General features: G+C 36.4%; 1 protein-coding gene and 1 pseudogene across 1 annotated transcript in view; one reads left to right on the top strand and one right to left on the bottom strand.

The window, feature by feature from the left end:
* LOC114633036 overlaps positions 1-15,853 on the top strand; it is a 17,662-nt pseudogene extending 1,809 nt beyond the window's left edge.
* Positions 1-16,601, bottom strand: part of Agbl1 (ATP/GTP binding protein like 1) — a 739,063-nt gene that overhangs the window by 58,928 nt on the left and 663,534 nt on the right. The window lies entirely within an intron of this gene.

Raw genomic sequence — 16,601 nt, 5'->3', positions numbered from 1 at the left:
TAGATAGATAGATAGATAGATAGATAGATAGATAGATAGATAGATAGATAGATAGATGCTGAGTGCATTGGAATGTGTGCCTAAAAATTCACAGATTTGCTAGTGGAATGTAGAGACTTCTGAAATTGAGATGTTTGAGCACAACCTCTCAAACACAGCTTGATCACTAAAGTTAAACAGGTCCCTGTAACACAGAAAAACACATACAAATAAAGCTAAGGGTTATTTTTTAAAATTGAGCAAGAGTGACAGCATACACATACCACATTTCCCATGAATTTAAAGAGAGTTACTATGAACAAACCAAAACAAAGTCAGTGGAAGAAAAAAATTCTAAACAACAACAAACACACAAAAAACAAAAACAAACAAACAAACAAACACCTTTGGGCAAATAAGATAAATGAAAATTCTAGGCTGCAGGCTGCCAGGAGAGCTGGCTCAACAGTTAAGAGCACTCAATGCTCTTACAGAGGGACCAAGTTCTGTTCCCTGCACCCATAGCAGAATGCTCACAACCACCTGTTGCTCCAGCTCCAGGGGATCTAATGCCCTCTTCTGGTCTCCATAGGGACTTACATTCATCTACACACACATTATTGAAGATAAACCTTCCAAAACATTGAGTTTTAGCATAATATACTGCCTAAACTGTTCTGGATTTCAGAAAATTTATGAGAAATACAGAAGAGATTTTAACCTATACCCGTGCCCCCCCCATAAAAAGCCTTTGAGAAGACCTGAATGTTATGCCTACAAGTCTTCAAAGTACTAGAAAGATATTACAGTAACAAAATAAAACCTATATTTAAATAATATACAAATAAACATGAATAAATAATTAGATAATTTCAATAAAGAAATTGAAAGTACCAGACCAGCCATTTACAAATTAAATGGGAGAGACATATAATGAAAATGACATGAGTAGGTGCTGGAGAGATGGCTCATCGGTTAATAACACTGACTGTTCTTCCAGAGGTCCTGTGTTCAATACCCAGCAACCACATGGTGGTTCACAACAATCTGTACTGGGATCTGATGTCCTCCTCTGGTGTGTCAGAAGACAGCTACAGTGTACTCATATAAATAAAATAAAATAAAATAAATAAATCTTTTTTTAAAAAAAGAAAGAAAATGACATGGGGGAATCTGAATCATAATACCAGGAAGCCAAAAGAAAATCATAAAAATGCTTAGTAAATTTAAAGAGAAAACGATCAAATTTGTCCAACTGGATCATCAAGGAAAAATATCTGATAAGTAGCTGTAACACAAAGGTATCAATGAACATGTCACAGAACTTTCAAGATGTGAAAGGATGGAGAGGAAGTATAAATATGAAAACAGAGTAATGCCAAAGTCCCCAAATGTTAATAAAAATATGCACCTGCAAATTAATGAAATTTGACAAGTTCCAAGTAAGATAACATTAATAAGAGATCACGCCTAGTCATATTACCCAAGTAGATTCCTTAAATATGGTTTTGAGAACTTCATACATAAGCACTGCATTCAAAATACTCCTACCTCTCCCTCTCTCCCCTTCCACTCTTGTGCCCTCCACACAAACTCATATCATCTTTAAGTATTATTCTTACTGAATACATGTACGTTTCCGTATCTGCCTACCTATGTTATCTCTACATCTATGCACACATACACGTATAACCTACTAAGTCCTTTTAGCTTTGTTCATATATACATATGTCCAGGACCGACCACTTGGAATTATGCAAAGTACATAGGAGCTCCTCCCTGCTGGAGACTGATTTACTCTCATTCATCAGCCATTGTCTGCCCCCAGCTCTTTTTCTAGGGGTAGGACTATGTGGAACCATCCCTGTCTATGGTAGCATGTCTACTGGCATTGTTATTACGCTGATCTTGCTGAAGAAACCACATTGTTGAGAATTCATGAGAACAGCTTTCTGTCATACATAAAAGACACTATCTCATATCGTGATCTTCTGTTTCTTACAATCTTTCTACCCTCTCTTTCACAGTATTCTTTGTGCTTTGGGTGTATTGCTTGCTTCGAAGATGTATCAGCTGAGGTGAGGCCCCCCCCTAGTCACTTACAGTCTTCATTTTGATCAGTTGTGGCTGATAGCCAAAGACAAGAAGGAGAATTTCTTGTTATACTGGGATGAAGAGAAAATAATGCTAATGGTTGATGTCCCTTCAGAAACAATGGGGGCTAAAAGGCAGAGAGGTGACACATTCATGTCAATGAAAGCAAAATAAACCAATGAAACACTATCAGACTGCCAGCAAAAGTGTCTTTCAAAACTGAAGACAAAATAAAAATATGTCAGGCAATCGAAGCTGTAAATGGGGCTTTTCCAGCTAACATGCTGTACATGAAAAACCAGAAGTCATTTATGTTGAAAGAAAATGACACCAGATGGTAACTCAAATCTACATGAAAAGATAAAGAACAGCAAAATAACCTCACCTAAATATATGTGTAAATATAACCTATTATACATGGATGCACGTATTTTCTCCTTTCTTTCCTAAGCTTTAAAATGTGAGCTAGAAGGAAAGAAAAGCTATAGCACTATCTATTCCAATTCTTGACATACTAACGTATAAAATATAATAATCATAAGCACAAATAATGGAAGAAGTGAAGCTGTGTTACAGAAAATTAATATATTTCACTAGGGTTCAACCTAAATTAGCTTGCTCTGAGTTGAAAGGTGCATTGCATTATTTAGAAAACACTCATAAAATAAACTTTAAAGTAATGAGAAAACCAACAAAGGAATTAAATTTACACCATTAAAATTTCCATTCAATGCAAAATAAAGACAGCAAAGGACCAATAACGGAATAAAATAGGAGACCAACAAATCTCAAAGAGCCAAATACTAGTGGTCATTCCAAGGCATAATTGTTTCATCGAAGGTTAATGGGTGATATGTTCCTACTGAAAATCAGGAAGTTCAAACTGTAGACTAAAAATTAAAACCTAACTGACACCTCAGTTCAGAGGACACTCCAGATTCAAAGACACAAATTAGTGTAAATAAAAGCACAGAAAATATGCACCATTAAAAAGAGACCATATTAAATGAGAAAGTAAAAGGAAATGTACACCAAGCAAGCACACATCTCAGGGAATGAGAGTCCTTATATTAATATGAAATATATTGATATATTAAAGAAAGATTTATTATCAGAAACACTATGCATAAGTAAGAACAGAAGGATCAATTCAGCTTGATGTGATAACAATTACAAAGACATGTGCACTTGACAATACGGCTCCAAAAGAAGGAGCCAAAAATTGACAGAGGTGGAAAAAAAAACCAAAAAGCCATGTCAATGGTTAGAAAACATCAGTATTCCATTCTCAGGAGTGTGTGTTATAACTAAACAGGACAGAAGGCCATCTTGTTATAATTAAGATACACATTACCTTCTGCTTGGAGGCTGTAAAATGCATGCTCATGTCAAGAATCTGGAGCATCCTTCATGAAAACTCATATGCTAAAATCATAATAAATATGCAAAAATTTAAAAGAACCACGAACATGCAAAAATCTGTTCTCTTATGAAAACAGAATTAAATCACATATTCAAAACAAAAGAAAACAGTGGAGCCTTACTCTCCAGACATTGATGAATTATGAAACACACAACTTAAAACTTCATTCTAAAAGTACAGAACAAGAGATGAGAAGGGTAAAGAGCTTACTGTGCAGGCATCGGGACCTGAGTTCAGATCCCCAATACCCACGTAAAAGTTCAGACACATGGCAAACATCTGTAATCAAAGAACACGTTAGTAAAGATAGAAAGGATCCTGGGAGCATGCTCACAAGCCAGCCTGGCCATTCAGTAAGGTCCAGGCTTCCAGAAATAGAGGAAGACAGCCAATGTGACCTCTGGCTTCCACATATCTATAAAGAGGTACACACACCTGCTTACATGCATACATATGTACATCACACACACACACACACACACACACACACACACACACACACACACACTGCAAATAAATCACAAGAAACATGATAATTGAAGTGTTCAGAGAGAAAAATACCATATATACAAGGCAGAGGGTCCACCTAAGGTAGGATTAGACACAATTTATAAGTTTAAGTGAGTACTTTGGAGAGTCAAGAAGGTTCTATATGACTGCCTTAGCTTCTATCATCAGTCCACAGAATAATAAACACAAACAGACTGCAATCAAGCTCAATGAAACAAATAATAAACAGTATGAAGGGAGTTATTAAAAAAGAAAACACATAGACATCAACATTTATTCTTTGGTACAAAGTCAGCAACATTTATTCTGATTAGCAGAAAGCCAAAGGGAGAATGGAGTACAAATGAACAAAACCAAGAAGAAAAATGATTTTAAAAATTAATAGACATTTAATGGTACAAATACAGACACACCCCTAAAAGTACCCAGATGGTCTAATTTGTCTCAAGAGGAAGATTGATTTTTTATGATTTCTAATATAAATAATTAAATTAAAACTAAAATGTGCTTTATAGAGAAAATTCTAAGCCAAAATGGTTTCACTGACTTAATTTTTAAAGATCATGTAACCCTAGAACTTCAGAGGTGAAGGCAGGAGAATTGATGTGAGTTTAAGCACATCCTAAGCTACGTAGCATTCACTGTAAATCTCAGAACACTCTGGGTTACAGAGTAAGACCCTGTCTCAAAAGATGAAGAAAGCTAAACCAAGACAAAACAAAATTATGAGAATGACAAATAATTATAAGGAGGTAAGGAAACCAGAGCCTCCATGTATTACTTATAGAAATATAAGTAATTAAAAATAATCTCAACATACAGTTTAGTGAGTTCCATTTTAACGAATCTCATATCCATAAAACAATTTGTTAGAGATATACATGGCAACAGTGTTCATAGTATCTCCAAAGTGGAAAGGATTCTGTTATTTGTCAACTGATTAACGGATAAATCAAATGTGGTGTATCCCTACCAATGAATACTACTCAGCTGCATAAAAGGAACCATATACTGGTGCATATAACATGATGGAGAAACCTTGAATCTGTGTCATGAGGAAGAAATCTGATTCTAAAGACGGTATATTAAGATACTACTTACACGGAGTTTGAAAAAATAAAACGGATGGAAAAAGAATTGAGATTGTTACCTTGTTAGGGTTCACTGAGAAAATAAATACTGGTGGAACTGGTATGCAGAAATGAGGCTTGCATTCTAAAACTGGATTAGAGTGAGAACCTCACATATCTGTATATTTGCTGGAAACAAGTGAATATCTACATGGGTGGAACCTTATAGCAAGCTATAAAGTAACTTACATATAAGATTCTTAAGCTCAGGGTGAGCCATAGAGCTTAGTTAGGAGGCAGAAAGGAAAACACTTAACTATATTTCTGCTTTGGGAAACTTCTCAATATTAAATGTTCATCAGTATCTGTGCCATGGAAGTTCTCTTTAAATTCATTCACACTTCGTTAGCTTATGCTTATTATCACATCTTGCTTTAACGGGACCAACTCTTTGCACTTGTGAGTGGAGAATGGTTGGTCCCTGTATTGCCTGCCTGTACTGATGCTAGACTTCTCTTGCAGCAATGGCATCTGTCGAACTCCCTGAAGAATAGCCATCAAGCTTATGGGGCTGAACAAAGGTTCCCTGATCTAGTGCTGTACTTTGGAAATCTGCCAGAAGCATTGAGTTGCATGGAAAACAGAGACATACACCTTGCATTTTCTTTCTGTTGTCTGTTTAGGAAACTATTCTGTTCTGGTTTACTCATAGGTAACTTGGAGTCAGAAGCATATACTCCACACTTGTTGCCCTATACTTGAAAAACTGCCTCCTTTTACCATAACATAAGGCATCTGACCTGTCTGCAGGCACCACAATTCCATTTCTGGTAGCAATTATATGGACTATGGAACATGGAAACTCTTTCCAAACTGGATTGTTGTCTGAGGAGTTCATTAAGGATGCAAAGAGGAGGAATGCAGACAACTGTCTGCTGCCAAGAAAAGCAACACCTCTGTCTGAATTGCAGTAAAGACTAATTCAGAAGTTCTGTTCTTCCAGACTAATTCAGGAGTTCTGTTCTTCCAGACCTTAGCAGGGTAGAGGAAAAGAAATAATGCATCCTCCTGGATAGTACTTAGGTAATTGGAGGAATTATGGGAACATTCAGGATTCCATTTGGATGCTGTATGAATTACAATAAGCCAAACACTCAGTTCAGTGGCACAAAGCACAATCCTATAGACCTCACCTTTATGCTCTACAGGGGAATGTCTCCCTACATAATGAGTCTCTCTAGGCCTTTATTAACCATTAGCTTGCCAGAGGACCCAGTGAGATGTTCTAGATCATTTCTTCTGTCAGCTGGTTTCTGATTCAGAGAAAGAAAGCATCCTAATTGCATTGAAATGAAAAAGGAAGCCCAACTTGTGGCTGGGGCATCTCTAGACCATAGAGCTCAGGCAGAGAGAGCTACTGAATGTAGGTTTCAGGAGTTGATTCATTAGGATGAAATTGATCTGTCTGAAGGGCTCAGAGTCCAGAGCAAAGTTCTTAGGCAATTCCTGTACCGCCACTCTAATACAAGCTTGCTCGTTACTAGGAGTAAAAACAGTCAAGGCAGCCACAGTTGCATTTTGTTTTTTCAATATTGATAGTACAGGGGTCTCCTGACCTTACTGAATAATGAACACTCAATTCTTGCACATAGTCAATGAAAGCCAAAGAGACAAAGATGTTTCTTCAAAGTAGGCATTCAGATTATGCCTTTAGTTTCTTATTTTTCTAAACACATACACAGCTAATGCCAAATCTTCCTTGCCTTTATTGAGCAACTAACATGAGCCAACTATGTGTGACTGTTTTGCATTACTCCAGAGAGGAAACAAATAGAGTCCCACACACGATAAGATTGGCATTTATTTCTTTAGTTTTCATTTATGCATGGTGTGGATGATGGTGTGTGTGTGTGTGAGGGGGTGTGGTCAGGTGGAGGCCAGAGGTCAATTTCAAGAATTGTTCTTCAGGAACCACTCACCTTGTGTTCTGAAACAGGTTCTCTACTAGGTCCTAGAGTCCACTGATTAGAACAGGCTGCCTGGGTAGTGAGCCCCAGTGATCTTCCTACCAGTGTCTCCCCAGAGCTGGGATTATAAGAGGCATGCTATTTACATGTGACATTTCACATAGGTGCTGGACAGAAATCAGGACCTCATGCTGGCATGCAGGATGTTAACTAACTGGTGTATAACTTCATCCCAAGGATGATGGTGAAACCAGATTTGTTTGACCCTAGAGCAGAAATCCTGAAACATGTGAGAAAGGCCAGATTTTAGAGATAGATTAAAATCAAACTTTTAAAATAATAAATTCGAAAGACCCATTCCAATTGAGGGCTTCCATAAGGTCTTCCAGCATGACAGCACAGCTGCTTCAAGTATTCTTTGAGAGTCTTGCTTGTATCCAGCATGTGTCCACAAGCTGGGCAACTCTTCCATGTGTAGAAATCTATCTACTCATCACAGTATTGACATTCTCTGATCTGACTCTCGATTCCTATCCTCTCTCACCATTTGGTCAGCAAAAGTCCTCTGAAAATCAGCCTATCAACTCAAAATGAATAATATATGCTTAGATCATGTCAACCTGTCTACTTGTCTGGCCAATAGCTTGCTCCTTGTTGTTGACAGGTATCAGCCAATGAAAAAGCAGGATGTAGTCAAAGCGAAGGATAAATCAATAACATTGCCCCCCTTGCTGTTCTTCCCAAGTAAAGCCTCAATAGTCTTTTCCTACAACATTTTTATTAGTATGGATAGACTGTTTTGAAAAAGACATTTTTGAAAACAATAGCCTTGTAGATTTACTTTTAGTCAATAATGTGTGTGTGTGTGTGTGTGTGTGTGTGTGTGTGTGTGTATGATAAGTATGAGATCCCTGTGTTTAGGTGCTTAGTAACAATTAGGAAAGGTGAACTATTTTGAAATATACTGAAGCAATTTTTTTTTTCTAAATAAGACTTGTCCTCAAGGGAAACTATCCAAACAAACTCCAATCTGATGGTTTCTTCTTAATGCCTGAGTGACCTGACAAATGAAAAACAACTAACTCCAAGAAACTTAAGAATCCACACTCAGGTTTTCAGAAGAAAACACTCAGGTCTAGACTACTCTGGCTATCTTTTTCATCTAAAGATAGAGAATCATACAAACAGTGTGAGGTACATACTTCACAGATACCGAACTCTAAAAGGCTTCAATCAGAAGGGTATAGCATGCCATCTGTCAATATTTCTTTAGCAGGACACTCCTCAGAAACTATTCCCAAGTGTTTCTTTTACATACTTTGTACCTTATGCCCATGTGTTATATACAAAAAAGTAGGCAACAGAATGAAGGAAAATGGAAGCAACACAATCAGTCTTACAAGGATGCCAGACCCAGATTTCAAACAGCTGTGGTTAATATTTAGGATTCTAATGTATGGAAAAGACAGGCCACAGCTCAGGTGGGCAATGAGAGAAGATGGAAATACTAAAATGAGCTGAAAGCAAAGCTGGAGAGCAAAACCAGACCAATAGAAGGAAAGAGTCCCTTAGACCAATGTATAAGGGAAATAACCAAGGAGACAATTGTGGAACTCAAAGGACCAAATAGAAATCAGCTGAACTGACAATCAGGGAGAGAAAAAGTCAGACGAAAATGATTTCATATCAATAGACTGTGAAGTGGAACAAAAATATAACGTGCATGTTTAGTGGAGAAAAATAATGACTGTAAATATCTAAAGAAAGAGATGAAAAGTTTAATCAAGAATAAAGTAGGAAAATTACCCTAATTTATTAATAGCCATGGAGTCATACACTAGGAAGCATGGGGCTTGTTACTGAAAAGATGTTAAATATCATATGATTAAAAATAAAATACACACAAGCATAACATTTCATAAATTTAGAAAACAAAGGTGTCTAGAAAATGGGAAAAAAATTTCTAGATAGAGAAATGATAATAAGAATTATGAATAACATCTCAGAAAGGCATGTGTCCAAGCAAAGATAGGAATATGTTCTAGATGGAGAAAAGAAGCTAGAATTTTTATCAAGCTAACAAAATATTGAAGAAGTGATCCTTAGGAAAACACCTTATAAGAAATAAGGTAAAAATATGTAATAAGAAAAAGTGAGGTTGACATCTATATTTATATAAAAAAGAGCATTAGAAGGAATTTAAAAAGCAAGTAAAATACTTTAAATTCTTATCTAACAATGATTTTAATATATTAATGGTCAATACTATCATTGTTTATGTATTATCATATATATATATATATATATATATATATATATATATATATATGAGTATATATCTATTAAACACTTATATTCAAGTGAAATTAGTTTTGGGAATCCCATAATGAGTTGGGAAGCTCGTCTATATAAATTATATACTGAATATAGGATTATAATTTTATACTGGATATAGGTTTATTATAATTTTACATTGCAAACCTAGGATAGGTATTTTAAAGGGAAGTAAAATTGGCATAAAAAATGAATTTTATAAAGTATGCACTCTATACTACAAAAGGCAGAAAAATAATAGAAGAACCATGCAGGGACACATAGCAAGAATAGCAAACATGGACCAGTAATAACTATGCCAAATGCTAATCCAGCCACATCAATAACTGACTCTCAAGTTAGTAACGCAATTATACCAGTTAAAAGGCAGATATTGTTAGAGTGGCTCAAAAATCAGGGCAAGACTAAATAGTGTTTAGAAGCAAAACTTAAACCAAACACCAATAATTCTATCAATTAGAAGCTTGTGGTGGTTTGAATAGGTAAAGTCTCCCTAGACTCATGTGTTTAGATGCTTGGTCCAAAGATGCTTGGCCCAAGAGAAATGACACTGTCATCAGGTATGGCCTTATTGTAGGAAATGTGTCACTATGAGGAGGCTTTGAGGCCTCCTATGCTAAAGCTATGCCTAGTGTAGCACGCTGATCAAGATGTAGAACTCTCACCTTCTTCTCTAGCAGCATACTTGTCTGAATCCTGCCATGTTTCTCAACATGACAATAATGGACTAAACCTATAAAACTATAAGCCAGCCCCAATTAAATGTTTTCCTTTAAAAGATTTGCCATGGTCATGAGTCTGTTCACAGTAATGAAATCCTAACAAAGATAGGACTGAAGTAGGAGGATTATGAGTTCAAGGCTAGTTTTGTTTCTTAAAACGAGACTGCCTCAAAGTATGGGAAGAAAGCAAGCATGATAGAAAGAAATTAGAGAGAGAGAGAGAGAGAGAGAGAGAGAGAGAGAGAGAGAGAGGGAGAGAGGGAGAGAGGGAGAGAGAGGGAGGAAGGAAGGAAGGAAGGAAGGAAGGAAGGAAGGAAGGAAGGAAGGAAGGAAGGAAGGAAGAAAGAAAGAAAGGGAGGAGGGAGAAATATAATGCCATTCTAGTTGGCAGTGGAAACATGGGAAAGCAGAGTCTAAAAATGAGATGGACCAAAGTCTCATGAAATAGCCAACTTTATTTAGAGCATCAGAAAATGAATCATATGAGTAAGGTGTTTAACCACAAGGCCAAGCCACATGTGGCAATAACATGTTTTTACACAGAGACATATAAATAACATCAAACAGTGAAAGTATACTAACTTGATTTTTAAAAGAAAACAAGTTTTTTCTTATTAATTTCAGACTGAGGCTATGTCAGAGCCCAAATCTATCAATCATAAAGAAATATGTTACCTAATAATAAAGAGATCAATTCTTAGAGAATACATACCAATTCTTTTCAGGCATGCACCTTTTAGAACATCAAATTCTCCAGGTAAGAAATTATTGAGCTTTAAGTAATAAATGAATCCATTATTATGGTTAGAAACTTCAACACCTCTTAATCAGTGATAGTGAGATCAAGTGAGCGACAGTAGTAAGAACTCAATGATGTTATTAATTAGAGTTCACACTTACAGACAATGTCATCCATCAAGAACAGAATGTACATGCTTCTCAAGGTCATAGGAGGTGTCCACAAAAATAGACCACACTTTGTCATGAAACAGCTTTTAACACATTCTAAAAATTATGTGTTGTACAATAGCTGCTTTAAGGCCAAAGGAATTAAATCAGAAATAATCAACAGAAAAATAACTTGATGACCTCTAAATGAACAGGAGATTAAGCAACAGAAATACTAAATGACAGGAGTCAAAAAAGTAATCTTGAATCAAAGTAGAAAATATTTTGAACTAAAAGAGGAAGGAGGAGGAAGAGGAGGAGGAGGAGGAGGAGGAGGAGGAGGAGGAGGAGGAGGAGAAAGAGGAGTAAGAGGAGGAGGAGAAGGAGGAGAAAGAGGAGTAAGAGGAGGAGGAGAAGGAGGAGAAAGAGGAGTAAGAGGAGGAGGAGTAAGAGGAGGAGGAGGAGTAAGAGGAGGAGAAGGAGGAGGAGGAGTAAGAGGAAGAGGAGGAGGAGGAGGAGGAGGAGGAGGAGGAGGAGAAAGAGAAAGATATAGTTTGCCAAATGTGGTGAGATGTGACAAAAGTGGTACATATAGAATAAGATGTATATGAAGATGTAAAAAAGAAGAAACATCTTAACTTTCTGGCTTATTTGTTAAGCAATTAATAAAAGAAGAGCAAACTTAATCCATGAAAATTCAAAGAACAAGTGTTGTCTATTCTTTGGACAAAATGCTTGGTTGCATTGAAATCATTAGACAGATTAGTTTATGAGGTATATTTAAATATACATAGTCTTAAAGCATGCATAGAATGTGTAAAAATTCTTCAGCAAAACTGAAAGGAATGGTATGCAGTCCAAATGCTCAGAGTCTTCATTCTGATGTCAAAAATCTTGAGCGCAGTCATCACCACCTGCGTTCTTTTTGGTATTCTGGCTTTCCTGGACTTTATCAGAATCACCAGTAGTTACTGCATGTAGCATTATAGGCCATTATTTGTCTCAATTTCCAAATGTTCCCAGTTTTCTGACAGAGCATTTTCAACTACATCAGAAATTATTGGTCAACTTTAGCCATAGTAATGTCACCCATTATATGTCATCAATTTTCTGTATTAGCCAATGTCACATAGCTGTGATCAAAATAACTAGTTATCTTTCTACTGCTATGATAAACATCATGACCCAGAGCTAATTGTTGAGGAGAAGGTTTACTTGCCTCACACATCCTTCTCATAGTCCATCATTGAGGAAAGCCAAAGAAAAAGCTCAAGGCATGGACTTAGAGATAGGAACAGAAGTAGAGACCACACAGGAATGTTGCTTATTGGATTGTTATCCATCTTTTCTTCAGCCCGCTTACCCAGATCCACCTGCCCAGGTGGCACTGACAGAGGGCTGGTCCACATCAGTCATTAAGAAAATCACGCGTAGACTTGCCTATAGGTCAATTTTTTGACATTTTCTCAGTCGAAATTATTTTCTAGATAGCAGTAACTTGTGTCAAGTTTACAAAACAAGCAACCAAACCAACCAAAAACTCAATAACCAGTACATATGGCTTGAAATAAGAAATTATTTTGGCTCATGTTTTAAATTCATCAGAATGGACACTGAAGAAGAGAGACATTCACGCCATGGTCGCTAGGGAGAGATGGGACTGGGAATGAGTAAATTGGAATGCATGATCTGCTTTTCTTCTTTGTCTCCTTTTACTATACCTAGGCTTCCACTTATGGAATGAAGATTTGCAGATTCAAGGCAGAAGGCATTCCTTTAGTGAATCTTCTTCCAGAAGAGTTGTGTGTTATAGGTCTCTCAAAGTAAAAGGACAAGATGTAACTTTACACTGGTTCTTTGAAAGAAATAAGTAAAATCGATACACCTTTAGCCATAAGAGGACTCAAGTTATTGATTGAAAAGTGAAATAGGAACTGCTGATTTGTCTCAGTTGTTAAAGGAACCTTCTGTTGAGCCTCATGACCTATATTCAATCCTTAGGATGTACATGTTAGGGTGGGAACATTCATTTACATACATAGTCTCCCCCCCACACAAACACTAATTAATTATGGTAAATTTTTAAGTGAAACAGGAAAATGTACATATTTCACAGACATTAAAATGATGATGGAGTACTATGCAAAATTCCATGTGTACAAATTTGAAAATCTTGATTAAATGGAAAATTCCTCAAAAACCACAAACAACCTAAAGTTACACAAGTAGTAGTAGATTCTCTGAAAGGACTATGCACACATGGCCTCACTGCAGACATTTCAAAGGAATTTTATGAATTCTATGCAATGTCCTTCAGAGATAATCACTTTAATAATTTTACAAAGCCATCGTTCCATCAGTAACAAAAGCTGATAAAGATATTAGAAGTAAAATGAAGATCATGACTTCAGAAAAATATTAGAAAGTCAAATCTCACAATGTACAAAACTAATAATAATCCCAACCAAGGGGAATTGGCCTAAGAGTGTAAGTCTGATTTCACTTTAGAAAAATCAGTTAATGTAACCTTTCATGTAAGCAAGCTTTTAAAAAGGAAAAAATCAGGCAATAATATTGAAAACCACACAAAGAACATTTTTAAAAAAGCAATTCATAATTTTAAATAAATAAAATTTTCAGTAAACTTTTATAGAGGATTATTTTTCAATTCCAAAACATATATGAAACACTATCCAAAAAAATACTATTAATGGTGAGAAACAATTATTTTCTATTCTAATATAGAATAATTCATTGATGACTACCACCATTGCTCATAGCAATGTGCTGAAATTTTTCACAAATGTAATAAAAATTAAGATGAATTAAAAACCTATACATAATGTTAAAGGATAACTGTCTTTTAATCATAGACTATATCATTCTCTTTGTATAATGTCAAAATGAACAAGTATGAACTTCTGAAGTCAATAACTGACTATAGCAAAGTCAGACATTCAAGATTAACTTCTAAAAGCCAGTCACTATGTACTAGCAATGAACAAGAGAAACTGAAATTTAAAAATAGCTCCATTTAAGTAGTGAAACATGAAAGCATATGTAAAAACCTATCAAACTAGTTACAAGATGAATATAAGGAAAACATTTATAAATGTCATCAAACATCATAAGTAGAAAGACATCCTATATCAGAGATAGGACGACTCAGTACCATCCAAATATTAGTTGTTTCCTCCTGGTTTATATGATCAATGAAAGTAATAGTCAAAATTACTGAAAAGTTTTTTATGGATATTAATAAACTGATAGACACAGAACCTAGACTAGTAGCAAAAAGACATGAATGAGCAGCAGCACATGGGGGAAACTCACATGAGTATCACTAAGCATAAGATGTAGGCCTGAAAAACTACACAAATTATATTTAGTAAATTTAAAGACTACAGAGATGATAAAGTCCTCAGGGGTTCACAGCTTACCAGGGGTTTGTGCTGAGGGAAGGGATAAATAGGTAGACACAGATACTTACACCCAACCAATGGACTGGGACCCCTGTGGTTGAATTAAGGAAAGGCTGGAAGAAGTTGAATACAGTGACCCCATAAGAAGACCAGAAGTCTCAACTAACCTGGATTCCTGAGATCTCTCAGACACTGAGCAATCAACCTGGAAGCATACACTAGCTGGTATTGGCCCCTGACACATATACAGCATAGGACCGCCTGGTGTGGTCTCAGTGAGAGAAGATGCACCCAACCCTCTAGAAACTTGACGCTCCAGGGAGTGGGGAGGCCTGGCAGGATGGGGTGATGAGGGTGGAGAAATCCACTTAGAGACAGGGAGGAGGAGGAGTGGGATGAGGAACTGTGGAAGGGCAGTCTGAGAGGATGATGACTGGACTGTAAAAATAAGATTAAAGATAAATATCAAATATTAATTAATTAAAATAAAAATACAATAGGTAATTCTATAGTTGTGTGATGGGTGTTGCAAGTCATATATGTAACATACAATTATCTATATCTATATTACAAGCAATAAAACATAAAATATACTAGACTAGGTGTTTGAAATAATAATAATGAATTTAGAGGATGTCAACAGTGTGTGATGTTAAAGGAATAAGGGTACTTTTATAAATATTCCTCTCCATTTTGCTGTGAATTGAAATCTTTTCTCAAAAAATTAAGGAAACTATATCTTGAAGAAACAACAGGAGTGACACATTCATGAATTCATATGATCTATGACAGCATGTACAGGAGTTGTAATGTTTTAAGCCACTCTGGGTCCCAGTGCTGAGAGAAGTAGTCACAAGCTCCCATTCCTCAACGATAAACTATTTTCAAAGGACTTCCAGTTGCAAAGGAAAAAACTGGAGTCTTGCTTTCGGCCTTGGCAGTCATCTTCCAGTTTACTCACCAAAACGACGGATACAAAGGGAAAGAGGACACTCGGTATATGTTCTCTAGGCCTTTTAGGAAACATGGAGTTGTTCCTTTGGCCACATACATGCGAATCTATAAGAAGGGTGATATTGTAGACATCAAGGGAATGGATGCTGTTCAAAAAGGAATGCCCCATAAGTGTTACCATGGCAAAACCGAAAAAGTCTACAATATCACCCAGCATGCCGTTGGCCTCACTGTAAACAAGCAAGTTAAGGGCAAGATCCTGGACAAGAGGGTCAATGTGTGGATTGAGCCCATTAAACACTCGAAGATCAGAGACAGCTTCCTGAAGCAGGTGAAGGAGAACGATCAGAAGAAAAAGGAAGCCAAAGAGAAGGGCACTTGGGTTCAGCTGAAGCGCCAGCCTGCGCCACCCAGAGAAGCACACTTTGTGAGGACTAATGAGAAAGAGCCCAAGCTGCTGGAGCCCATTCCATACAAATACATGGCCTAGTGTACAAAAGTGAAATAAATGACCCGACTGCAGAGTTTTTCCTTAAACAAACAAACAAAAAACAAAAAAACAAATCCCTGGAGTCTTAAGCAAATGTAAGGGCAGGCCTCATGCCTAGAAGTTAATGGCCCAACCTATAGAAGCAGGAGGAGGGGGGATGGGATAGGGGGTTCCTGGGCGGGAGTGGGGGGAGATGGGGTAAGGGGAGAACACCTGAAATGTAAATAAAATATCCAATAAAAATAAAAAAAAGAAAACTAAAATTAAAAAAAATAGAATGGCCAACACAAAACTAATTCAATGGTGTTTTGTAGACTTTTTGTATAATATTGCTTTGTTGGGGCATTTTTTTGCCTTACCAGTCTTTTGCTTGTATGTTATTGTTCCTGAAAAAACTTTAGCAATATAAAAAGACAAAAAATAAAGTTGTTACTATCGTGGAAAATGTAGATTATAATACATCCATCTTCATGATACTAATTCTGTTGATCCATAAGCATGAATGCTTTTCCATCTTCTAGTGTCTCTTCAGATTTCCTTCTTTGGTGTCTTAAGATTTTCCTTGTAGAGATCTATGAAGCCATTAATTCCTTACTTAAATATTTTTATTTTAATGTTTTAACAATATTTGTTTTAAATATTTGAAACTTTCATGCAATGCATTTGTATCATGCTGCCTCGACTCCTTCTTCCCCACACCCACCCATCTTCATGTTTGCTTGCCTTCTTGATATTTATCTCTCCCTCT

Source organism: Grammomys surdaster, unplaced genomic scaffold (assembly GCF_004785775.1).
Source record: "Grammomys surdaster isolate TR1022 unplaced genomic scaffold, NIH_TR_1.0 493, whole genome shotgun sequence".
In the NCBI taxonomy this organism is placed as follows: domain Eukaryota; kingdom Metazoa; phylum Chordata; class Mammalia; order Rodentia; family Muridae; genus Grammomys; species Grammomys surdaster.
This window is presented reverse-complemented; position numbering and strand designations above follow the sequence as displayed.